We start from the raw sequence: 12427 nt of genomic DNA on the forward strand, positions 1-12427 counted from the left end.
ACAGATGGGATTTAAGGGGCCAAGGCTCTTGGGATAAAACTGCACAATGCAGAGGCCAGCATCGTGGTGCAGTGGGTTAATCCACCGTCTCCCAATGCCAGCATCCCATATGGGTGCCAGTTCAAGTCCTGGTGGCTCCACTTTGGATCCAGCTTCCTAATGTGCCTGGGAAAGCAGCAGAAAAGACGGCTCAAGTGCTTGTGTTCCTGCCCCTCTATCTAGGAGACTTGGTTGGAATTTTAGGCTCCTGGCTTCGGCCTGGCTCAACACCAGCCATTGCAGTCATGTGGGGAGTAAACCAGCAGATGGAAGATGCTTTTCTCTCTCTGTCTCTGTCTCTGTCTCTCTCCACCTCCCTCCTTCCCTCCCTCTCTCCAACTCTCCTTTTGAAACAAATAAAATAAACCATTTTTTAAAAATCACAACATGGATTTCAGGGAAGACCAGGAAGAAGGAACCTGTTACTATCACAGTTTTTCACAATCCCAAGCATCAAAGAAATGATCCCACTCAGCCACTGAATGGTTTCAAAATGGTATGTGCAATGGCCTGGTGTTGGCTCCCCACCGATCACTTGGTCACTGAGTGAGTCCATCAGCCAAGTTCATAGCAGTAGCACAGCAGAGTTCACATCACAGGAGTAACACTGCCTTACAAGGAGTAAAGCTGTACTTCTCCTCCACATCAGTGAGACGCATGTATTTAACTAGAGAATTTTATTCAAAGAGGAAAGCATCAATGTATGAAGGCACTTCGAAAAAATACCACTGACCTAGAGTCATTTTGCTGTTCATTTGTTGAACTCTCCATTAGTGGATTATTAAGTCTTTAACTAGAATGCAAATTAAAAAATATGTTATCTCAAAGAGAAAAGAAAGAAAGAGGAGAAAGGAAGGGAAGGGAGGGGGTAAGAGTATCATTTATTATTGGAATTGTATGCATGAACTGCATTGAATCTGGTCTCTTTTATTAATATATTAACATGAGAGTTGATGAGAACTGTTGTAGTTGTACTGATTATCAATTATCATGCATTTGCTGTAACCCTGAGAATCTAATGTATTAATAAATTTTCATACAAAACAAAATAATAAAAAATTCATGGAACTTTTAAAAGTACCTTGTTTTCTCTTTCTTTTAGAATTTAATATATGTATGTTTATTCATAACTGACACAGTTGTACGTTTTACAGGCTATAGTAAGATATTTCAATGCATGTATACACTGTGTAATGATCAGATTAATTAGCATATTCATTACCTCAGACATGCCATTTCTTTGTGATGAGAACATCCAAAGTCCTCTCTCCTAGCTATTTTAAGACACACAATTGACTGTTTTCAATCAGTTACCTGACTGCTGTAGAACATTAGGAATTCCTCTTCCCATCCCACTGTACCTTGTACCCAGCAACCATCCTCCCTCAGCTCCCTCCTCCCCTTTTCAGTCTTTGGCAATCACTATTCTACTCTCCACTTCAGTGAGGTCGACTTTTCAGTTTTCCCAAGTAAGTGGGAACACGCAGTCATTTTCGTTCAGTGCCTGAAAAACCAGGAAAGAAAATTAGTTCAACAAGCCTAAGTGAAATTCTTGATGAAATGTATGGGTTGTTCTCGTTGACATTTGTGAGAAAATGTGATTACATAAATTATAGTATTTTCAATTGCACTCCACTTTTTCAATGATTAAAAATACAAAAATAGGAATGAAGAAAAGGAACTAATTTCTTGATACAGATGACTTTTCCTTTCCCATTTGCAAGACAGGTGTTTATTTTAAAGGGCAAAAGATGACATTCTTTGTGATTCACTCATGAGTGTTTTGCTGTTTTCAACTTTGGAAAACGTGTGTTACTGCCAATTTGCAATGAAACCAGGCCATTTTTGTCTGGCCCTGTCCAAACAATGAGAACCATGTGAGTGCTTTCAAAAATCACCCTGACTGTGTTCATTCTGAATTCAGATAAGCAGAAAAAATAAACACTTGCTCAAGTGGGAGTTAGAACTACTAGATTTTTTTTCCAGCTCTCTAATTCAAGCCAACCTCAAACTCAGAAAGTCCCGTTAGAGCATGTGAATGTGTCGAACTGCTTTGTTTCTTGTGCCTATCACAAAAGTAGGTTAAGCTCATTTTTGCATTATTAACAGGGCACTTTTCAAGTATGCTGCCATTTATTTTTGAACTGCTTTCCAAATTTAGGCAGCAATAACGACCCCTTTGAGAAGACCTTGTCCTATCTAAGATAAATACACCATCACTTTCAATTCTTCTCTCCTACCCTACTTTGTGTAATTTTAGGGAAATATTCTCTTACTCTTCATCGGGTTACATCAATGATCTAGTCAAGATGTTCTCAACTACTATCCACTTTTGTCCCAGAGAGGACATTCGGCAATATTTGGAGATATCTTGAGTAGTCACAAATAGGGCTGAGGGGAAGGGGTGACTACCAGCCTCAAGGGGGCAGAGCCAAGGATGCTACTTGAAGACACATGACAGTGCCCTCCTTCAACAAGAGTCTCCAAAGAAAATTGTCACTATACCAGGTTGAGAAACTATGCTCTGGACCAGGGATCAGAAAAATGATGACTCAATCCAGCCTGTTTTTGTGAACCAGATTATGGGTACATAGGCACACCCATCCACTCACATGTTGTATATGGCACCTTCACAGCAACAGCCCATTCACAACACAGCAGAGATCATGTGATCTGCAAAGCCTCGATAGTTACCCTTTGCAGAACAAGCTCTCTGACTCCTATTCTGGGATCAGTGGGTTTTTCTTTTCACCAGAGTTATGGATTATTCCCTTATCCATTCCATTGGTTACCTTTTCATTCTCTTGATTATTTCTTTTGCTGGGCAAAAGCATTCTAGTTCAATGAGGTGGCACTTGTCCATTTTTGCCTTGAGTGTCATATCCAAATAACCGTTGTTAACACTAATGTTATGAAATTTTTCCCCCATGTTTTCCTCTAAGAGTTTTATTATAAATTCCAGTATTATAATTAAGTCTTTAATTCATGGTGAGTTGATTTTGGGGTGTGGTGTGAGATAATACAAATGGCCAACAGGTATATGAAAAGATAAGTATCACTAATCATCAGAAAAATACAAACGAAAACCACAATGCGATATCACTTCATACCTATAGAATTATTATTACTAAAAAATTCAGAAAATAACAAATATAAGCAAGAATGTGAATAAATTGGAACCCATGGGGCCAGTGCTGCCTCCTGCTGTGCTGGCATCCTATATGGGCACCAGTTCAAGTCCTGGCTGCTCCATTTCTGATTCAGCTCCCTGATATTGTGCATGAGAGGGCAGCAGAAGACGGCTCAGGTCCTTGGGTCCCTGTACCCATGTGGGAGACCCAGAAGAAGCTCCTGGCCCCTCACTTCAGATTGGCCCAGCTCCAGCCATTGCAGCCACTCGGGGAGTAAACCAGCAGATGGAAGGTCTCTCTCCTCTCTCTCTCCTTCTCTGTAACTCTGTCTTTCCAATAAACAAACTAAAAAAAATTAGAACCCATATGCAATATTGTTGGGAAAGCAAAATGGTACAGTTGCTATTGAAAACACTATGGAAGCTCCTTAAAAATTAAAAATAGAACTACCATGTGATCCAGCAATCCTACTTCTGAATATTTTCCCAAATTATCCAAAACAGGATCTCAAGGAAATATTGGCACTTCCAGCTTCATTGTTGGCATTAGTCACAATAGCCTAGAGGTGGAAATAACCTAAGTGTCTACCGACAGACAAATTAACATGAGGAAATGCTGTAGATATACATAATGGAATATTACTCAACTTTTAAAAAGAAGGAAATCCAGGATGGGTGTTTGGTGCAGAGGTTAGACACTGCTGGGAATGACTGCATCCCATATTGGAGAACCCAGGTTCAAGTTCCAACCCCACGTCCTAGCCCAGCTCCTGCCAATTCAAACCCTGGGAGGCATCAGGTAATAGCTCATGTACCTAGGTCCTGGCCCTTTTGTGGAAAACCCAAGTTGACTGTGACTCCTGGCTTCAGCTTGGCCCAACTCAACCATCATGGGCATTTAAACAGTGAACCATCAGGTGGAAGACCTCTCTCTCTCTCTCATCAATAAATAAATATCTTAAAAAAGAAGAAGGAAGCTCTTTCATATACTACAACATGGATAAGCCATCAGGTCATGATGGCAGGTGAAACAAGTCAGTCACAGAACAAATACTACAGGGTGTACTTTGTAAGGAAACCAACCCATCAATACAGAAAGTAGGATGTGGTTGCCAGGGACTATGGGGAGGGGAGATGGAGAGCTGGTGTTTAATGAGTAAAGTTTCAGTTATGCAAGATGAACAAGTTCTAAAGTGCACGGCACAATGGTGTGCCCATGGTTAATGGTAGTGTAATGTATACGTCAAAGCATGTTCAGAAAGCAAGTCTTATGTTTTGTTTTTTGCTGCAGTCAGTTTTTATTTACACTTAAAGAGCTAAGTGTCATTTGGCTCCTTAATGAGAAGGACCTTTTACGGTCAGCACGGAGCACAACCACAGTGGCATCTTTTTTCCTGTACCTGCCCGCCCAGCAGATCTCACAACCAGCCGGGAAGGGTACCCAGATAACCCTACAACACAACTTTGACCTCTAAACGGAGGTGTTATTTACACAGACAAAAATCAAAAGCACACTTCACAAAATCAGCAGTAATTGTTTGCATTTTTTGAAAAAGGTATCATTAAATTTTTCCACCAGCAACCTGAAAAGCAAATGAGGAAGCTATTTCATAGAGATAATTAAGCCAGTGATGTTTTTCTTCCTTGGGGGAAAAAAAGATAAAAAGTTTCCTATTCTAAAACTGTTCCTTCAGAGATGCTAACATTTAAATGTCTTTATTGAAATGTCAAGGCACCCTTTACACTCCGTGCCAAGGATCCAAAATCGGACTGTTTGAATAAAAAGGCATTCCTTCCAAAAGAAACGGGTTCTGTGAAAAATGAGGCTGCCACTGCCCGCTGATAATTAACTTGGGCAAACAAATTAGCTTAAGGAAATATGCCCAGGGCATAAAAAAAATAGCTAGTCCAAAGACTTTTTTTCAAAAATAAAATGAGAGATCATAAGTTTGGGATTAGAGTGGCCCCTCACAGCACAAGGATCTTCAGCACCACTGCTCCAACCTTTGCAAAATTTGCAACTGAATATTCAGTTCCAATAACTCGCTTAGAATTGAGAGAACACTGTAACCACCCAGATGAAGGAGGTGAGAGCGTGGTGGAAATGGCTGCCATGTTTGGGTTGAGTGAGTGGATGCTGTCACATACAAAGGAGAACGACTTTAACGGAGAGACCAGTTTAACTTTGGAAGCGTTAAATTTGGGATTCAGGTGGTGAGGTCAAGGTGCCAGCAGGAAATATGGATGTGAGTGGCACAGAAAGAACTTCTTGAGAATCTGGTGTCTGGAAGTGGGGCTGCGTTTATCAGCAAAGAAGACAATGGAAAGGAAAAATGAGAAGGGACCAAGGTCAGATGTACAGTGATGGGCAGGTGGAGAACAGGCAGCCAGATCGGGAGGTGGGTGGCACCGGGAGATAGAGAGCAGAGGCCAAGACGTGCAGTGCAGTGGAGACCAAAGAAGAAGGAAGCCAAGGACAGCTGGAGAGCAGTACTGGAAGCTGCAAAGCATGAGAATCACTAGATTCCTAAAGACCCTGAACACCATGGCTCTTAATGGGGGCTGGACCACACCTCAGAGGGTACCTTGGCAATACAATAAATACAGGGCTCTGCTGGGATGTCAGATCAACCATGGCAAAGAAAGGTCTAGTATTCTTCCTCACACATGGCCCATCCCACTGGGCATGCATGAGGGTATAAATCTTACTTATAACTCTCCAAGGCTAGAGTCTAACTGCTTCACATGTACAGTAGTTTTAAGATACATGAATTTCCTGGAATGTACTTCTGGGAAAATCAAGAAAAGACTGTAGCAAGAGTTGTTCATTTTGGAAAATCACTTCTTAAGAGCAACAGTAGAATTTAAGTCATCAATAAAGAGAGCCTGTGTGAGTAAGAAAACAAACCTGGCTTCTTCAGATGGTTTTTCTGATCATGCTACATAAAGTAGCTCCCCCCAACAGTCACGCAACACAACACTCAATTTCCATGACTGTACTGTCTGAAATCATATTATAATGTGGAGACAGCCACTAGAGGGTAAGCCTGCATATAGAGGCAGCCTGTGTAGAATCCACAGGCATGCTCGCAGTATCTGCTATGGACAGTAAGTCAGCACCCAAAATGTCACTGACAACACACACTTAAGATGTATCTGTGCACCCTGGGAGTCCCCAGGTGCCCTGGGTGAAAAGCACAATGGCAGGGGTTCTCCACCTGCAAGGAGCTTACAGTCCAGCCGTGGGGTCGTGGCCCTTTACGAGTGTTCATGAGTTCAATCCTCACGATGAAGGAGCAAGTTGGTTCCTCACAGATGAGGAACTAAGAGTAAGAGAGGTAAAGGAGCTGGCCGAGTCCTGGGCGTTCCTCTTCCTTGTCCCTAAACCCGTTGCTGAATGCATTACTCCACTAAGCCTGCAGTAACGGAATACCAGAGGCTGGGTGGATCCGACCGCAGCAGTTTATTTTCTTGGCATCCTGGAGGCTGGAAGTCCAAGATCAACGCGTTGCAGGGCTTGTGGCCTCTCTCCTGTGCTTACAGATGGCTGCCTTCTGTCGGCGCCCCCTCATGGCCTCATTCAGTACGTCAACACCCTTGGCGTAACTCCTGTGCTTACAGGACACTGGTGCTATTGCGTTAGAGCCCCCACCCCTACGACCTCACTGAAGCTTAGTGACCTCTTCAAAGGCCCTGGATTCAAAAACAGTCAAGCTGGGGGTGAGAGACTCGACAGACAGACTTGAAGGGGTTGAAACTCCGTCCATGACCCCTGGAAGGAGGGCTCTGCGTGAGAACACTGTTGATGTCTGGGTCAGATCATGCTTCATCGTGGGGAGCTGTCCTGTGCATTGTGGGGGGCTGAGCAGCATCCCCAACCTCTACTCTGCAATTCCAGGAGCAGTACCCCACCCCAGCTATGACAATGAAAACCTCCAGACATTGTCACACGGCCGCTGGAGGACCAAGATTTCTCCTGAGAATGACTGTCCTGGAGCCGTTGACTAAGAAGAGAGTGCCTTGAGGAGACTGGAGGACACACAGGCTCCAAGTTGTTGTGAACACAACAGTGGATTCACCAGAGAAAAGGGATTCCCGGGCTTGTCATTGTGGGTTAGATGTACCAGCAGCCCGTAACAACTCTCCCCAGCAGTGCTGTCCCACAGAAGGGAGCAGGCATACCCCCAGGGAGGGTGTGGTGGGGGCTGATCACACCAGATGAATGGGATAAAGGGGGCAGGGAGGAGTGAGTCCCTGGCCAGTGATCTTCAGACAACCTAGAACCCTGTTGGATGTTCAGTAACTGGGTCAGGACTGCTCTGTGTCCTCACAGCAAGACCTGCTTTATCAAGCCACTGGCGGAGCTGTTCTGGGTCACACTTCTCCTGCTCCTCAGGGCAAGCACTGTCCTCCATGACCAGCTACTCAGCGAAGACACAGGGGAGCCAGGCTTGTACTCCAGGGCTCGGCGACACCTGCTGCCTCCAGGCCTCAGACATACTTCATTGCCATCCTCCCCGCTGCACCACTGCACGGCGAGGCCATCCATGCCTGCTCCCTGTCATCTCTCTCACCCCGTCTGAGGACAGCATCGCTGAAGCAGCAGGGTAGGGCCAGCTCCGGCCCCACCCGCTGTTTACTCCCCAGCTCATTCCTCCCCTCGCCCACCGCCTTGTCACACTCTGACAAATCCCAAGTTGTAAGACTCTGGTGGTAGCCAGATGGCTTTCACACTTATACAGCGGATTCTGGCAACTCCTCTGTTTGTGTCACTTCTGGGGGAGGAAGGAGGCTGTTTGTGTTCCCTGCTGCCTCAGACAACAAAAATCCAGAGAGGATAAGGATGCATTCAGGAACTCCCTACCCGACCCGGCCCTGCCCCGGGCGAGGCCACTGCACACAACCCCAGTGCAGACTGAGTTGAAGGCAGATTTGAAGTGTTTGGGGAGTTAGTTTGTTTTTACCCTGTGATCAGGCTGAAGCACATGGGTGATGTGGGGAGCATGGGGAACAAGTCCTTTACGGGTGTGTGGCCAGGGCTCAAATGATGATTTCCCTCCTCTCCATCGTAGGACCTAATGTGAAAACCATAACTCTCTGACTGTCATCTAGGATGGTTCCCAAGAGATCACACACTCCCCTCAGCCACAGTTAAAGATGTGCACACCAGGAAAATAATGCTACTATGTGATCACGGTTGTCTATGAGGTTTTCCATTCCGGCTAACCTCACTGCTGGTGAGAGAACCCAGCGGCACCACGGAATGTGGGGCAATGCGTTCGTTTTCCTGTGCCCAGCCTTACTCCACGGGACATTCTGTATGTGTGCATGGATCTCCTCCATCTCTCAATCACAACCGTAGGCTATTGGAAGAACAGAAGAAAACACAGACTAAAGTCCTTGCTCACATTAATCTAACATTCGGATGCTGAGTTTGAATGGGCCTGCTGGCGTTGCTGTCTGCGCCTCCATCACACAGACACGTGATAGGGCAGGCCAGTATCTGTGAGCCTGGAGGAGCTGGCATGCGGAGGGAAGTGGCTGCTGCATTGCTTGGTTCTTCAACTCCCTGATCTTTTACTCTTTCATGGCTCATGGCACCTGGGCCATCACAGAAAACAGATGTGGAAAGACCCAAATTAGTCAGTGTTTCCACTTGCCACGGTTTTGTAGACATTAAGCTGGAAGAATCAAAAACAGAGGGCAAATTAAAATTTTCAATGGTAAAACCTCCCTGCGACTTTTGCTACTAAGCCATCTACTGATTCTCACCTCCTTCCCTGCACTTCTGAAAGGACAGCTGGTATGGAGCCAGTTCTAAGTCACATCCCAACTGCCCTGGCCAAGAGCCCGTGCTCTCCATCACTACAAAGACCTGCAGCCAGCAACAGCCCTGCGCCGACGGTTGGTGGTCCTCTGTGTCTTGTGTGCCTCCTCTGTGAGTTCATTCCTTGCAGCTGTGAGACGCCTACTGTGCGCCAGGCATTGTGCCAGCCATGGGGACTCTCTGGCCGGTGACAACAGGCCCAGTGCCTCTTCTGGGACACTGACAGGGAAGAAGACATCAATCTATCATCTGCATGTGAAATCAGAACTGAGTGGGTACAAGTAATGAGGACTCTGGGGTGCAGGAGGGAGGGGCTCTGAGGAGGGGCCAGTGAGCTGGGGGTGTGCAGGGGAGCAATGAGAACATTCAAAGCAGGAAGACCAGCCTCTGCAAAAGTCCCATGGTGGGGTGACCATGGCCTATGGGATGTTCTAGAAATGGGCTAGGGCCCCTGATCAAAGTGCAGAAAAAGACACAAGAGGCAGGCAGGGGCTGGCCGGGCCAAGCGAGGCCACTGGTAGGGGGAGGTGACAAAATTAGGTTTGCATTTCTGAAATATCGCTCCAGTCACCTCTTGAGAGAGTGGGAGTAGGACCTGGGAGAATCAATGTGGAGAAATCAGAGGAGGGGATTGGGGTGAGGGTGGTGACAATGCCAGCAAGAGAGATGTCAAGAGCCATTTATGGGGGCCAGCGCTGTGGCACAGCAGGTTAAAGCCCTGGCCTGCAGCACCAGCATCCCATATGGGCACCAGTTCAAGTCTTTGCTGCTCCACTTCTGATCCAGCTCCCTAATAATGTACCTAGGAAAGCAGCAGAGGATGGTCCAAGTGCTTAGGCCCCTGCTACCCTCGTGGGAGACCCAGAGGAAGCTCCTGGCTCCTAGCTTCGGATCTGTCCAGCTCCAGCCATTGTGGTCATTTGGGGAGTGAACCAGCAGATGGAAGACCTCTCTCTCTGTCTCTACTTCTCTCTGTAACTCTGCCTCTCAAATAAATACAATAAAACTTTAAAAAAAAAAGCCATTTGCAAAGTAAAACAGAAAATCCTGGTCATGAACAGGGCACAAAGGGTGAGGAGAAGCTGCAGGTGAGTCCCCAGGAAGTACCCAGCTTCTTTGAGCCAGAGATGCTTTTTTCCAGAAGGATGCAGGAAGGCCCTTCTCTAGCCCATATTCTGTTCCAGGTGCTGCCCAGTGTAACAGACCCCATCAGTGCATGGGGCAGGGAGGTGCATGGGACAGAAAGGAGGCGGAACCGGTTTCTACCAGTAGACCTTAGCAGAACAATGAATCGACACTTTCTGCCAGGAAAATAGAAACCATTTGAAGAAATAAAAATCCTTAGTTCATTTTTATGGCTATTTGATGAATTCTGCTTACATTGACAAGCATTGAACCTGGTGCTGGGATTGATTGTGCTGTAGTGAAGAAAAAAAAAAAAAAACAGGGGTGAAGGAAGAGTAGAAAGGGAGTGAAAGCAGAGAGAGGGGGCTGGGAGCAGGACAGAGAGGAAGAGCCAAGTAAAGACCCAGGAACACTAAGACAGGAAAGAAAGAAGAGAAAGGGAGAGGAGAGAGAGACAGAGAGAGAGAGGAGAAGAGAGGAGAGGAGACGAAGTTGCAAAAAGACAAGTGAGACAGAAAACCTGGCCCGCAGAGTGGTGGGATTACACTGGGCAGAGAGCAGGGCCCTGCTGGAAGTGCCATGGGTCCCCCTGCAGAGCCCCAGCACCACCTGATACACAACACCCTTGAGCACTGCCCTCAGAGGTTCCCCAAGATACTGGAGCATATGGCATGGGGGGTACAACTGAGTCTTGGAGTGGAGAGACCACTGTAGGATTTCTGCTTCCCAAGTTACCCTTTATTAAAATACATTTGACCCATTGCAAGGGTCATTGTGGGTGCAAAATGTTGAAGTATTTATACTAAATTGATCTTCTGTATATAAATAGAATTGAAAATGAATCTTGATGTGAATGGAAAGGGAGAGGGAGCGGGAGAGGGGAGGGTTACGGGTGGGAGGGAAATTATGGGAAGGGGAAGCCATTGTAATCCATAAGCTGTATACTGGAAATTTATATTCATTAAATAAAAGTTAAAAAAAATACATTTGACCCTCTTTTCTCTTTAAATTTATTTTAGAGGTACTAGTTTACTGCCTCCCCCCAACACCTGCCATATCTAGGGTTGGGCCAGGCTGAAGCTAGGAGCCAAGAACTCAACCCAGGTCTCCAAGTGGGTGGCAGGAGCCCAACTACTTGGTCGGCCATCTGCTGCCTCCTGGGGACACATTAGCAGCTGGAATCAGGAGCAGAGGCAGGACTTGAACTCCAGCACAGGATGTGAGCACCTGAGCCTGCATCTTAACTGCTTGTTCAACTTCCCCACCTATCTGTTCACCAAACATTTTCTGTAAACTAGGATTGACAGGGTGTATAGCAGAGAGCTCCAGACCACAGGCCTGTGGCTGCTGCTCAGTGCCAGGGTGCGCCATCTTCCAGCATCGCCCATGGACACCTGCAGCAGCAGAAGAGACCTAGGAAAGCAGGGCCTCCAGCAGGGCCCTCAGGAGGCAGGAGCGGACATCACGCGTGAGCTGGTAACTCAGGAACAGCATCTAGCAACGGGCACGTGGTAAACACCTAATACAGGTGACACACGGCCTGGCGGGGATGCGTGACTTAAAGAGACACCGTGGGCACGTGCTCCTGAAACAGGAGCCAGCCTCACACCCGCAGCTAAGGCGCTGCACATCACAACCCTAAAGAATGGTTACCCTACCCCCGGGCTTCCCACGGCAGCAACGGCTACTACCAAGAAACTCAGCAGCTCTCACTCAGCACTGCCACCTCACCAGCCAGCACCTCCCAGGCCTGCACTTGTCTAACCTGCAACAAGTCAGCACAAATTTGGCGGCTTTTTAAAAACCTGCCCTTTTCCCTGTCTGTGGCCTCGTCTTCTGGGGTCAACAGGTGCCTGACTGTAAAACTCTGACTCACTGCTGCGTATTGGATCCCAAACTCTGAATTTTCCCTATCAGGTCTGTTCTCAGCTCCTTAGCACACAGGGTGGTGAAGAGAGAAGACACTTGGTCAAAGGGGGTGATTACGTTTTCCAGGTAAACAGATCCTAGGGAAGACTTGCATTTGCATACACAAACACCATACAGATGTATTCTTTTTTTTTTACAAATATGCCTGGTACAATTACGCACAAATGAGCCTGGGAAAATGTTTCCAAAATGGACAGTGGCTTGATTAAGGAATTATTTATTATGTATTTAAGTACCCATATTCCCATTTTCTGATTTTCCACCGTGGAACAATGTAATTTGCATAACACAAAAGGATAATACCATTCAGGCTTTATGGGTATTTTATTTGCAGTATCATAACCCCAGATCATGTTGCTGATCACGAGGGAAATAAT

General features: G+C 46.2%; 1 protein-coding gene across 1 annotated transcript in view; it reads right to left on the minus strand.

Annotated features, from left to right (window-relative positions):
* Positions 1–12427, minus strand: part of DNER (delta/notch like EGF repeat containing) — a 396414-nt gene that overhangs the window by 67480 nt on the left and 316507 nt on the right. The window lies entirely within an intron of this gene.

This window comes from Lepus europaeus, chromosome 1 (genome assembly GCF_033115175.1).
Source record: "Lepus europaeus isolate LE1 chromosome 1, mLepTim1.pri, whole genome shotgun sequence".
In the NCBI taxonomy this organism is placed as follows: domain Eukaryota; kingdom Metazoa; phylum Chordata; class Mammalia; order Lagomorpha; family Leporidae; genus Lepus; species Lepus europaeus.